At 39.6% G+C, this 13,257-nt stretch overlaps 1 pseudogene; it reads left to right on the forward strand.

The window, feature by feature from the left end:
* Positions 1–3,061: 3,061 nt before the first annotated feature.
* Positions 3,062–13,257, forward strand: part of LOC149165550 (ATP-dependent Clp protease ATP-binding subunit ClpA homolog CD4B, chloroplastic pseudogene) — a 47,695-nt pseudogene continuing 37,499 nt past the window's right edge.

Consider the following 13,257-nt stretch of genomic DNA (forward strand, 5'->3'; position numbering starts at 1 on the left):
CTCTAACTGTTGTTCTAATAGCAGAATTTTATTTCCCTTTTTTGTGAGAAACATTTGTACTTTTGTTTCTTTGTCAATAGTCCTTGTAGCGTAGCCTCCTACAAATTGAGACAATCTAGCTAGGTTGTAGGATGGGTCGATGGGTGAGTATTTCCAAAAAATATCCATTGCTTCATTATCAGGAGTAGTAGCATATGTAGCATCCAACTTCCTCTTTTTTCTCTGCCTTTTGACAATAGCTTTGTGGGTTGGGCTATAGAACACATCTATAGGAGGAATCTCCTTAATTCTCAAAACTATTTTAGAGGTAGGAGTGGCAGGAATGTGCTCCACCTCTTGAGTACTTGCAGTTTTCTCTACTATAATTTCTTGAGTTGTTTTATGTTGTGGAGTTTGTGGCTTAGGTGCTTGTTTCTCTGTATGGAGCTTTGTATTAGAATTCTCCCATTCTTTATCTAAATCAATCATCGCGGTTTTTTTTAACTGGGTGGAGGTGGAATGAATTTCAACCTATTTTCTAGCTAAGGTTTTCTTAGCTGTCTTTTTTGTAGATTGAGTTGTATCCTCTTTCTAACTCATTGCTTTTTCTTTTGTCATTCCGAGACTGTTTCTTTGATTCTGACTCCCTGGTAGGTTTTTCTTAGGACTCTGCTTGAGAATCATCTTTAGAATTTTCTCTAGAACTTCCTTCTAGGCTTACGCTAGGAGTTGGCTCCCTTATTGGTTCAATTAATAATTTTTCCAATGGGACCTTTAACAATCTCGTTTCTCTATATTGATGAAAGGCTTCAAGCTCTTCTTGGTAAAATGGTAGTGATGACATGTGTTTCACTTCTGTGAATGTATCTTTTTGTAGGAAGATGTCATCAAATGCATCTTCCTCATGACTGAATACCTTCACTTTCAGCATAGTAGTGAAGTCTTTGGTAGTGCCATTTTGGTCATACTGGCAACCTGGGAATTTAGGTAATTTCATAGATTGCATGATCTCTTATTCTTTGAATGCATGGCCTAGATCGTGCATTGCAAATGCTCCATAGTGTAACAGAAATGTAGGCCAAATGGCCTTTTTCACTTCCTTTAATCATTTTCTTAACCCACCCTCACTAGGTATTTGATAGGCTATCTCTCTAGCGATCAATTTGTCTGGAACATAGTATGGGAGGACATGAGGTGAGGTTATGCTCCCAAAAAAATTGATATATGTCAATGTGTCCTCCCCAAACCATCTTCCCACTGGGAGGATATCTACCTCGGTTTCCTTAGAAAATCTAGCAGTGTCTTGGTTCTAAACCTGTTTGTGGATAGGCAACATGACCCCATGAAACATTTTGTAAAAATATGGGTGAAAATGAGACTCTATTGGACACCTAATCCTAATGGGTTAGTGTGGAAGTCGAATGGACAAAAGCAGTCCAAGAGACCTTGGGATCTGAAACCCAAGAGTCATATGTTGTACTATAAATGTATATCTGATGTTAATAAAAAATATACTCACTGATTTATCTTTCACATTGTTTGTTGTCCATGTGTGTTTAACATGGTATCGAAGCGGGCGAATTCTGACCCTACTCATATTTGAGCCACTTGTTTTGTGGTCAATACCTACATGTCAGTTCTGTCTTTCTACTAATCAGAGTTATCAGAATTACCACCTTATTGAGCTTTGTATTCCTCATTCTGCACCATATTTTTTCCTACGCTTTGTGCACTCTCTATAACCGTTTTCTGCCATATTCTATTTATATTCCCTGCGCTATGATCCATACAAACCTGACATTTGAACGCTGGTCCGACATTATTCTCATGCTCTTCTGTTGCGTTGTCTAACCACCTGTTTGAATGCGTTGAGTGCCTGCCATTACCTGCGGTCTGCTACAATCCCATGTGGAGTATGAGGATTGTCCTGAGAATTATGAGGTTGCCCGTTACCTTTCAGAAATGAATCGCTGGAACGTTCTGTTACTCACGGCAGTAGAAAGGCGTGATTCGATTCATAGTATGCTATTCGATTTATGGTGTATATGAATGGTGTGATTCGGTTCATAGTGTAAATATTCGATGCATAGTATGTGATTCACTGTGCGTTGAAATCCATGTTCGTGGGTTGATATAAAAGGTCTCCATGTATTGATTAATTATTGGAATGAAGAATTGAACTTCTGCTGATCCTAAAACGTTTGAGAAGCTGTTAAAATTGCATTGAAAGTTATGTAACGTTTGCTCTGAAGCTTGTTCCATTGACATATGTCATGAACCATTGTTGAAACGGTCATCATTGCCTCAAAAGTCATCATCGCCTCGTTCGCCTTCTCTGCCATTGCATAGAAAGTAAAAATAGTAGCAAAGGTCTAGCGGGAGAGAATCCCATCAGCCTTCACGGATTTTGCTGCATCCCACATTGCATCAAACATCTTGTTATTGCCAAGAACATCGACAAGCAGATTCCAGGCATAAGGGTTGTGCTTGCCCCCAAGCAGATTAACAGACTAGTGGAAAAACTTGAGGGACGCTTCACCTGCCTTGTATGAGTTCTTCAGCACTGATCCAATCGTAACAATATAGATTAAAAAAAATGACATGGTAGGACCTCAGCAAAAATAGTGTGCGGTCCAAAATCCATGTGGTACAACGATAGCATAAGGTCGTCAGTTCCACTCTCGGCAAAGGATTCGATAGCCTCTTCCAGCAATTGTATTTGCTCTCTAGAGCGCTGAACCAGGTCATTCTGGAAGGTAAGAATTTCTGGAGCAGCTTTCTCATTTCTCCAGGCCCGTTTTAGAAGCTCGACGTCCGTAGCAGCCCCGGATACGTCTGCGGTGTCTTCTTGCGTCCAAATGCTTGAGAGGAGTTATTAGCTGGCCCCGGGGGAAGAGGTTGTGCCTTCCCCGTTCTCCATTACTGTGCGGCCGTCTGTATCAATTCGAGCTACGCTGGTGCTGTAAACTCTCATTCCTCTACTCAATCAATCAGGTGTTTACAGTTGTGGTTTGAAAAAGGTACGAATGGCAAGGGTTTATGGTTTGTAACGCGAACGATGGACAGTTAACAGAATTGTCGAATGGTAATTCGGATGGTTGGAGAAAGTACAGAAGCTGTTGGTGCTGGAGTTGGAGGCGGTAGCAGCAGCAACAAGATGCCGACTCTTGAGGTATATGGAACGAATTTGACAAAACTGGCAGAGGAAGGCAAGCTTGATCCAGTAGTTGGATGGCAGCCACAAATAGAACGTGTTACTCAAATACTGGGACGCCGTACAAAAAATAATCCTTGTCTTATTGGTGAGCCTGGTGTAGGAAAAACAGCTATTGCTGAGGGACTTGCGCAGCGAATAGCTTCTGGAGATGTTCCAGAGACAATCAAGGGTAAAAAGGTCATCACTTTAGATATGGGTTTACTTGTTGCTGGTACCAAGTATCGTGGAGAGTTTGAAGAAAGATTGAAGAAATTGATCAAACAGAGTGATGAGATTATACTCTTCATAGACGAAGTTCATACTTTGATTGGAGCAGGTGCAGCAGAAGGTGCAATTGATGCAGCCAATATTCTGAAACCATCTCTTGCACGAGGTGAACTTCAGTGTATTGGAGCCACCACCTTGGATGAATACAGGAAACACATTGAGAAGGACCCAGCACTAGAGAGGAGATTCCAACCAGTACAAGTGCCAGAGCCAACTGTTGATGAAACGATACAGATACTGAAAGGTTTACGTGAGCGATATGAGATTCATCACAAGCTTCGTTATACTGATGAGTCTTTGGTGGCTACTGCAAAGTTGTCGTATCAATATATCAGTGATCGTTTCCTTCCTGACAAAGCAATTGATCTGATTGATGAGGCTGGTTCTCGAGTGAGATTGAGGCATGCACAGCTTCCTGAGGAGGCCAGAGAGCTTGAAAAACAACTTAGACAAATAACAAAAGAAAAGAATGAAGTTGTTCGAAGCCAGGACTTTGAAAAGGCTGGAGAGCTACGTGACCGGGAGATGGAGTTGAAGGCACATATTGTTGCTATAACAGAGAAGGGTAAAGAAAAATCAAAAGCTGAGAGTGAGGCAAATGATGAGGGTCCAACAGTGACAGAGGCAGACATTGAACATATTGTATCTTCATGGACAGGTATTCCTGTTGAAAAGGTATCAACTGATGAGTCTGACAGACTTTTGAAGATGGAGGAAACTCTTCATCACCGTGTCATAGGGCAAGATGAAGCTGTAAAAGCAATCAGTTGAGCTATTCATCGAGCACGAGTTGGTTTGAAAAATCCCAACAGGCCAATTGCGAGTTTTACTTTCTCAGGTCCAACTGGTGTTGGCAAATCAGAGCTTGCGAAGGCACTAGAAGCTTATTATTTTGGTTCAGAGGAGGCAATGATACGGTTGGATATGAGTGAATTTATGGAGAGGCATACTGTCTCAAAATTGATTGGTTCACCCCCAGGATATGTTGGTTACAGTGAACGAGGACAGCTGACTGAAGCTGTGAGAAGGCGACCCTATACAGTGGTCCTTTTTGATGAAATTGAAAAGGCTCATCCAGACGTCTTCAATATGATGCTTCAAATTCTTGAAGATGGAAGACTGACAGATAGTAGAGGACGGACTGTGGACTTTAAGAATACCCTTTTGATCATGACTTCTAATGTTGGGAGTAGCGTGATTGAGAACGGAGGCCATGGAATTGGTTTCCAGCTTGATTACGATGAGAAAGACAGCAGCTACACAAGGATCAAAAGTCTTGTCAATGAAGAGCTGAAGCAATATTTTCGACCTGAGTTCCTGAATCGACTAGATGAGATGATTGTGTTTAGACAGCTCACAAAGACAGAGGTGAAGGAAATGACCAGACTTGAAGATGCATTAAAGTTACTGAATATCCTAATTCATTCCACTGTTGATGGGATGGTAAAAGTCAACAAAGAAACTCTTTTTGACATTCAAACTTATTTGCAAAATGCACAAGAAAAAATCGATTTTTTGCAGCTTGAATCACAGCTACAGCAAGAAGAGCTACATCAAAATAGACACCATTCTGAACCTGTTTTTGTTCAGAACATTAAGACAACCACCCATCAGCAGCATGTTAATAATGTTACAGTTCATTCAAATAAAGCAGCAGTTGTACATGCAGATGCAGAAACTCAATCTGCACTTCCCAAGCCCATCATCAGACCTTGGGAACAACTTGTCCACAACAAGCACAGAACTGGTCTTGGATATGACAAGGACTTGTCCTTTCATATTCCAGACTATGCCAAGCCCATTCAGTTTCAGAGTGTTGGATTCATTGATGACAGTTCACCTGCTTCTCATGACAGTTCAGCTTCAGCTGTTCCATAATCTGCCCCTCTTCCGCAACAACAACAACAACAACAACAATAGATCGTTAAATGCCAACACTGTGACCAAGTTGGCCATCTGAAAGATCACTATTTTGATCTTCATCCATGTAAGCATTGTCATAAAACCAGCCATTCTTCACAAAGATGCTTCAAAAACAAACATCCTGCAAGAACAAAGATTCATCTTGGATGGATCGCTTCTTGGCAATGGACATCAACAACCAAGAAGATATTCCAAACACATGTCAGAACTTGTTCCAGAATATTAAACAGTCTTGCAGTTGAGTCTTCTCCATCATCTCACCTTGTATCTGACAGGGGGGGAAATGATGGTCATCTACAAGCTTCAAAGTCACATCAAGCGAGCCTGAGCCACAACCTGCCACACCAGTTTCAGAGTTGTAGCCAGAGACAAAGATGCCTGTGAACAGATTGAGAACACTTCCTCTAGCAGAAGACACCAGCTTCTTGCTAGTTTTGGAAGAGTTCCAGGAATTGCATTAAGCATTCCAGAGTTGTTGGTCATCCTTAAACCATCACAGATTGAGAACACTTCCTCTAGCAGAAGACACCAGCTTCTTGCCAGTTTTGGAAGAGTTCAAGGAATTGCATTAAGCATTCCAGAGTTGTTGGTCATCCTTAAACCATCACAGATTAAGAACACTTCCTCTAGCAGAAGACTCCAACTTCTTGCCAGTTTTGGAAGAGTTCCGGGAACTGCACTAAGCGTTCCAGTGTTGGTGGTCATCCTTAAACCACCACCCTTTATACCAACATTTCATAGAGCACATTCAGCCTAGTGCTGCCATGCATTTTTTGCACATTTTGTATTACAGCTCTCTTCTTGGACTCATACATAACCCTTCGGATTAAGGGGGGGAATGTTGGACACCTAATCCTAATGGGTTACTGTGGAAGTCGAATGGACAAAAGCAGTCCAAGAGACCTTGGGATCTGAAACCCAAGAGTCATATGTTGTACTATAAATGTATATCTGATGTTAATAAAAAATATACTCACTGATTTATCTTTCACATTGTTTGTTGTCCATGTGTGTTTAACAGACTCCATCATGTCCTTATGATATATTTGAATGGAAAGTGGATCTTTCACAGTCCACTTCCATCCCATGATAGGAAATTGTGAACCAAAATAAATTGCATCCATCACATAGGCACTCATAAAAAATAGAGGGTAAACCCTCCTTCAGACACTCCTTTTCCTCCTATAATCGATTATTTCCTTTGCTAAATTATCAGACAAAATGTGGGCCCAATTCATGATGGTTTCTTTTATGACTGCATTTATTAGTGGCAACCATTTTGGGGAAAATTTAGTGCTATTGGGCTTACCAAACATCCTACATAGCATGGCTGTTGCAAAACTATGGGGAGGAGAAATAGATGCAATAGAGTACATACCTGATTTGTCCTTTTTGATCTTGCCCTCATTATTCGACCAGGTTTGGGTGACATCTGATCCGTCCTCGTTCTCTTTGGAAAACTTGTCAAGGAACTATTTGTTGTAGATGACTTGTGGCTCTAGTAGGTGGTACATAAGTTGTAGATTGTCTGGTGAAAAAGATCCCATAACCTCTTGGCTTCTATTCTTAAATTCTCTGTCTAGGATATTGGCCTGATCAATAATCCACTTGACCATATTTGTGTAATGGATTATATTTGGGCACGTGGATATGCAATGCAGAAATGAGAATGTCGTCTAAAAAATGGTGGGATTTGAGGAAGTACGACCATCAGCTATGACCTTTGTTTCCAAAGGTCTTGGTTTCTCTTCTTCTAATAAATCATGTATGGTTTCCCAAGTAGAGGTCCCTCCTTCTCTGGTGCATGTAGCATCTATGAATAAAGGAGTGATTTCTAATTTCTCAGACACAACTGCCTTGCCCTTCTTTTCTGTTGCTCCCAAATACTCCTTCTGTGGATTTTCCTTGAAAATGGAGAAAAATAGTAGCTATCAGATATACAGAGATAAGAATGAACGTAACCTAGGATAATACAAATAACTTGAAAAGGTGATAAGAAAGGAGTTTTATTTGAATGCAAGTGAGAAGATATCATATCACCTTGGATGGATTTTCACACATAAATGCCATTAACTTTTACTAAATTCCCACTAATGGTTCATTGTCTCTTAGATTTAATGCTCATTAATGTCTGCATTGTAAGTCGGGAAGAAAGATCCTAGGGTGACAAGCCTTTAAATTGTGAAAATGGAAATTTTGCGATTTTCCAAGAAATCTTGCAGATCACATTATCGCGTTATTTATGTATGCTTTCCTAATTGTTTTTGCGATATGCGAGATGCTGGCCAATTACTACTGTTTCCAGGACATAACCCATTTGTTATGTTTTCTTTTGTAAAGCACTTTTTATTAAGCAGTGTGTTATCACTTAGAACTATAGTTCATGTATGTAATGTTGTCCATAAGTTTCATATAGAGGTTTTCAGTTTTGTGAATAGGTTTATAGGTGTATGTCAATTTGAAATTTGAATTTCAAAAGGTATTAATGTGAGTTCGTGTAAGGAAAAAATCGTTGAATACCCTCCATCATTGTTAGTTAAAGCATGTCATGTCATTAGTACTTTGCGCAGTTTCGCAGCGCAGGTTTGATTGGTCAATTTAGCTGCGAAATGATGTTTTCGTTTTTTCGCAGCGTTCTGTTTGTCAGCCATTTAGTAGCGCATCTTGTTAAGTTTGAACTGTCCGCGCTACGAAATCGGGGTTTCAGGGTTTTTGTAGCGCTCTTCCTTTGAATGTCAAATCCGAAAGAGGTGAGTCATAGGTACATTCATGTTTGTCAGTTCACGTCCTCTCCAGGTCATGATAAACCATCATTCCGCCATAAGGTCCAGAGTCATGCATTTGAGTGTCAGCTTAAGGGATTTTACAAGGGATGGTTATATCATAATGTGTTTTTCATAATGTGCAAACATGTTTGCTGTATGAGAAGCCCAAGTTCTTATTTAAAGGGATCATTGCAAGCGAGCCTGCACTCCAAAGTCGAGTTTGTTTTCGCGCTACAGCTACCATTAGTTCCCTGTATGAAAATATTCAAAGCAAGATGGAAAAGAGAGAACATCGATCCGGTAAGTGTGTGAGGACAGAGCCAGAGGGGTTAGATGTTATTCTCAGGGATGAAGGTGTAGCAAGAGCCTTTCGAAATGCTGGTTGCTGGAGGTTTTGCGAAAAATTGAAGGGAGGACATGCAGAGGTAACGAAGGCTTTCGCATTGAATTTTACTGGACTGAATTCAAAAGTGTCAATGTTGGAGTTTCCTGTGTCTCCTGAAGTTATTTCCACTGTCACTGAAATTCCGAGGGGTGGCAAAGAATGGTTCAAAAACTTCAAGTTCGACATGAGTCCCTGTAAAGAGTTTTTGAAGGAACCTTACGTAAATGAAGACCTCACCAAAGCGGTGCCAAGGAGTTATATAAAAGAACATTATGCTATGCTCCTCACATGCATCCAGAAATACCTGACATGCGAGGGTAGGTACAATAAAGTTTACTCCTACCACTTCAAGCTTTTGTTACATTTCACAGGTAAGGTTTCAATAGACATACCTTTCTATTTGTTCAGAAGCATTAGCAAAATGTGTGATAAAATCCAGTTAAAGAAAGATGGTTGTGAAACATCCCTGTTTCATCATGGTTTAGTAAAGTTGCTGGTGTTGGATAGTTTACAAAAGATTGGTAGAGATGGGGATTCATTTGTGTTTATGGCTGGCTTCCCAAGCAAAACAAGCCTCACTCCATTGCCTGTGTGGGAAAGGGAAGAAAGGAGTGAAGAACCCACTTTAGCTGAACTCAGAAGAGAAGTGACAGACCAAAAGAAGCCTAAAACCAAGTCAGGGAAATCAGAGAAGTCTGTGGCAGCTAAAGAGACACCTGAATCATCAGTGAAGAAAACTCCTAAGCCATCATCTAAGGAGACATCTAAAGTATCAGAAAAGGAAACTCCTAAGTCATCATCTAAGGAGACACCTCAGTCATCAAAGCAGAAGATTCAGAAAAAGAAGGATGAAGCTAAATCAAGTGAAGTTGAAAAGATTTCAAGGGTGAAAACCAGAGGTCAACTAAACAAGGAGAAAGGTAAGTCAATTACTGTGGAAGAAAGCCCTATTTCAAAAGGTAGTTTAAATGACTTACTTGAAGCCATTGAATTAGAGCAAGATCAGCCAATACAGATTGAACCAATAGAATTTGAGCAAGATCACCCGGTGCAGCCAATGCATATTGACCTCACTCAGTCTTCACCCGAAAGTTCTAAAAAATCAAGGGCTTCTAAAAGGTTGAAATTTGAAGAGCCTAGTAAAGAATATGCTTTTAAGCCACGTAGACTAGTCACAAGAAGGCAAATCAAAGAAGTGGAGAAAGCGCAGAAAGAGAAGGCACCTTTAGAAGTGCCTAGGACAGAGGTACTTGAGGCTTTGACCAGAACAGTTCAAGCAGCCAAAAGTAAGAACAAGGGTAATAAGGTTATCATCAGTCAAAGTGGAAATGTTATTGCTATCAAGAAACAAGCAGGAACAACAAAAGAAGAAATACCTCAGATTATAAATGTTTCTAAGGAAAGGGCAGTAAGATATGCAAATTATAAAAAGGCTATAATGAAGGGCAGAACAAGTTTGATGAGCCAAACTGACTCAGTGTCTGATGCATATGTCTGGACGGTGCCAGCTCTGAAGCAGGCAAAAATCATGAAACAGATGAATACAAGCTTAAGAGCAGAGAACAAGGTGTTAAAGGAAGAAGTTAGCAGTTTGAAGAGGAAGTTAGCCAAACTAGCTAATTAATCCAAGGGGAAATTTGCCTTCCAAGTTTTGGTAAATTTTGGCTGTCATCGTTTTGAAACTTTTGAAACTTTTTGAAGTTCTTACACCTGTGTGAAATAGCTGAAGAAATCACAGAGTTAAGTCATTATTGCTTTAAGGTTCATATGCTTAGTTTTGATTACCTACAGCAGTTTCGTAGCGCGCTACGAAACTGCTGTAGATGACTGTTTATGTGAAAAATTTGAGATTGATGCTGAGGTCAGCGAATCTTAAAGGGATGACTTGAGGCTAGCATGGAGATTATATAAATCCATTCAGATGTTTAAAAGGTGACAGGTGTGAATATTTAAGGAAAAGGTGAAATTTTTGTCTTTTGTTAAAGTCTTCACTTTATATCCGAATTTTTAGGGTTCTGGTAGGGTTACCGAAATTTTGAGTGGTACACCTGTTCAGTTTATAAGGGGGCCAGATCATAAGGTTTCTTCCATCATGCGTGATTATTAGAAGATTAAATGGCTTGAAGCATAATCTTTAATGCATGAAGACTAATGGGAGGCAGAGACCGTGAACATAGGGCACAGATTCTTATCAGTTGATGAGTCATCCACATATCAGGCATCCGAAGCTGCTCATTCAGTGAATGTTCTTCCAGCATGGCTTGGCTATTATTGAAGTGATACAGGTGTCAAATTTCAAGAAAGCATCAATGTACACGAGGAGATAGACTTGGAGTTTCAATGGGAATGGAACTCTCTGTTTTCACAGCGCAATACCTTTTGTAATTAATTAGTTTGTTTAGATATGGATAAGATAATTAATGATAGGATTCCGAGCTCCCTTCATGCTTGTTGAGGAGTCTTAGGTAGTAGTATTTTGGTTTTGCTATATATAGAAATGACTCTGATGTAAAAAAGGTTGGACATTTTATACAAAAACAGAGTTATTTGGGCCAATGTAAGACTTGTGACAGTAATAGTAAAACAGTGTTGATTTCTTCTCAAGATTCTCGATGGATTATTTTGTTCAAATATGATGGTGGTGTTTTATATTATATGTTCTTTTACAGCCTTGTTATAGCACAATCACTCAGAATTCATATCTTATGCTCTGACTTCCTGTGTGTTTGGCAAGCTGTGGTTTTTGTGGAGTATGTTTGAACATCTAATGCAAAGAGCCTTGACTTCCATGAAATGACTATGTTTTTCTGTTTACTTAGTGTGTGAGACTCCATAGCCCAATGAGGACCAATTTGATATGTATCCAACCAGCTTTTGTTTTCATGAATGAGTGAAGAGTTAGCCATCTGTTGTAGTGAAGGATTTTTATCAAAAGTTTGTGAGAGAGCCCTCTCTGACCAAAGAGGCTAATCTTTGGTCTAAAGTCTGGTTGAAAGAGTTACATGAAATCTTGCTTGGTTGCAGCCCTTAGTAGTGATTTTGTGATAACACAGTGAACCTAAATACTTGTTTGTGATGTATCCAGGAGTGGGTCCAGGTTTCAACTGCATTTCGCAATCTCAACAGATGGTAAGTTTACAATGTTCCTTTAAATGTCTAAAATGTGATACGATAAGGGAAATGTTATTTTAGCAATTTTGCATCTCACACATTTTTAAGGTAACTCACTAAGGTACGTCTTCTAAGATTAGAAATATGGGATGCGAGCTTTAATTTTAATAAAATTACTTAGGACTTACTTTATATAAGAAATGCACTAGTTTCAAAGTATTTAAAGTGTGAAGTCCACTTTTGATCGCTTTTCACTACATTTGGTGGATTAGCAAGGCTTTCAATCATGCTTGATCATGTGATATGCAGGAAAGGGAGACATTTCATAGCTTTTTTAAAAAGTGTTTGATTGATATCTTGTTTTATTCCAAAAATTAAATAAATAAAATGCCTAAATGCTAAACTTATTTGTGGAAATATTTTTTAAAGGGTCCCCATTTATTGATGTAATATTGACTACTATTATTAACAAATGGGGGGTTGTTGAATAGCATAACATACCCCTAATTCAAGTGCTAAAGACCCTCAAATGATGTATGAGGGTGTATGTATTGAGTTGATATTACTGTTCACCTATTGTGACCTCTCTCCCACCCCTTTTACTTTTGAAGTTCCTCACTTATCACTCATTCCTAATTACTAATACAGTCTCAATTGATCTCAACATATTTTTTTCCATCATGACAAGAACATTTACATATTGATAAAAAATGAGTGTTGAGGAGAACTATTATAGAAATTTTTGTGCCCTACAACTCCAAGCATGGAATGTCCATAAACCAAGGGCTCCTAAGTCCGTAAAAGTGTTGTTCTAACCAACAGATTATAGCTTCTCCCAGAAGTTCTCCACCAGAAACTGCTCAAAATTGGTCAAAACAGGATCATTTCAGCTGCTCCGCTGGCTAAGTGCGTTGCATTGCACCTAAATACACTGTGAGGGTGCGTTGCATTTCAAAACTCCCTTCTGTAGGGTGCGATGGGCGATAAATGACAAATGGCAGTGTCATTCCGCAAGGTGGAGAGGCAATGGAAGCTTCCAGAATCTTCTCCTATGACACTTGCCTCACTGAATTCGACCAAGGATGAGTAAGAGGCCCTCAGTCTCCAAGTGGAAGCAAGAACTGACAGAGAGAAGACACTAATCAAATCACAAGCTGACTCATCCTCCTTATAGATATCTATATATGGATCCCTCATCCCAGAGATCCAGAGGCTGGAATTTTGCATATTGTAAGGAATTGTTGTTGGTTTCTATACACAAACATCAGATTGTTGGGTGATTTATGCTTTGTTTGAGGTGAAGAGGGGCTTCTTTGCTGGGAGGTTGATGCTGGGTCGGAACCTCTAGTTGTAACTCCTCTTGGATCTTTTCTTGTTTATCAATAAAAACTATTTGAGTTCTCCTCCATGCTTTTGTATCATTGATGCTTGTTACATTTGTATGGTTAACTTAAATCTGATCCTAAGTTGTTTATGACTATAGATCCATGTCTTTGTATAGTTCTCTTCTTTTGTGATCTTACAGGTACTTTTTCAAGCTGGGCATGCAAGGGAGCAGGTAGCTAGAGACTATCAAAGGAGAGAGGGATTGGATCAGAGGATTAGCGCAA

This window comes from Pinus tabuliformis, chromosome 5_1, assembly GCF_031772625.1.
Source record: "Pinus tabuliformis cultivar Carrire ecotype Pingquan chromosome 5_1, CPIR1, whole genome shotgun sequence".
In the NCBI taxonomy this organism is placed as follows: Eukaryota; Viridiplantae; Streptophyta; class Pinopsida; order Pinales; family Pinaceae; genus Pinus; species Pinus tabuliformis.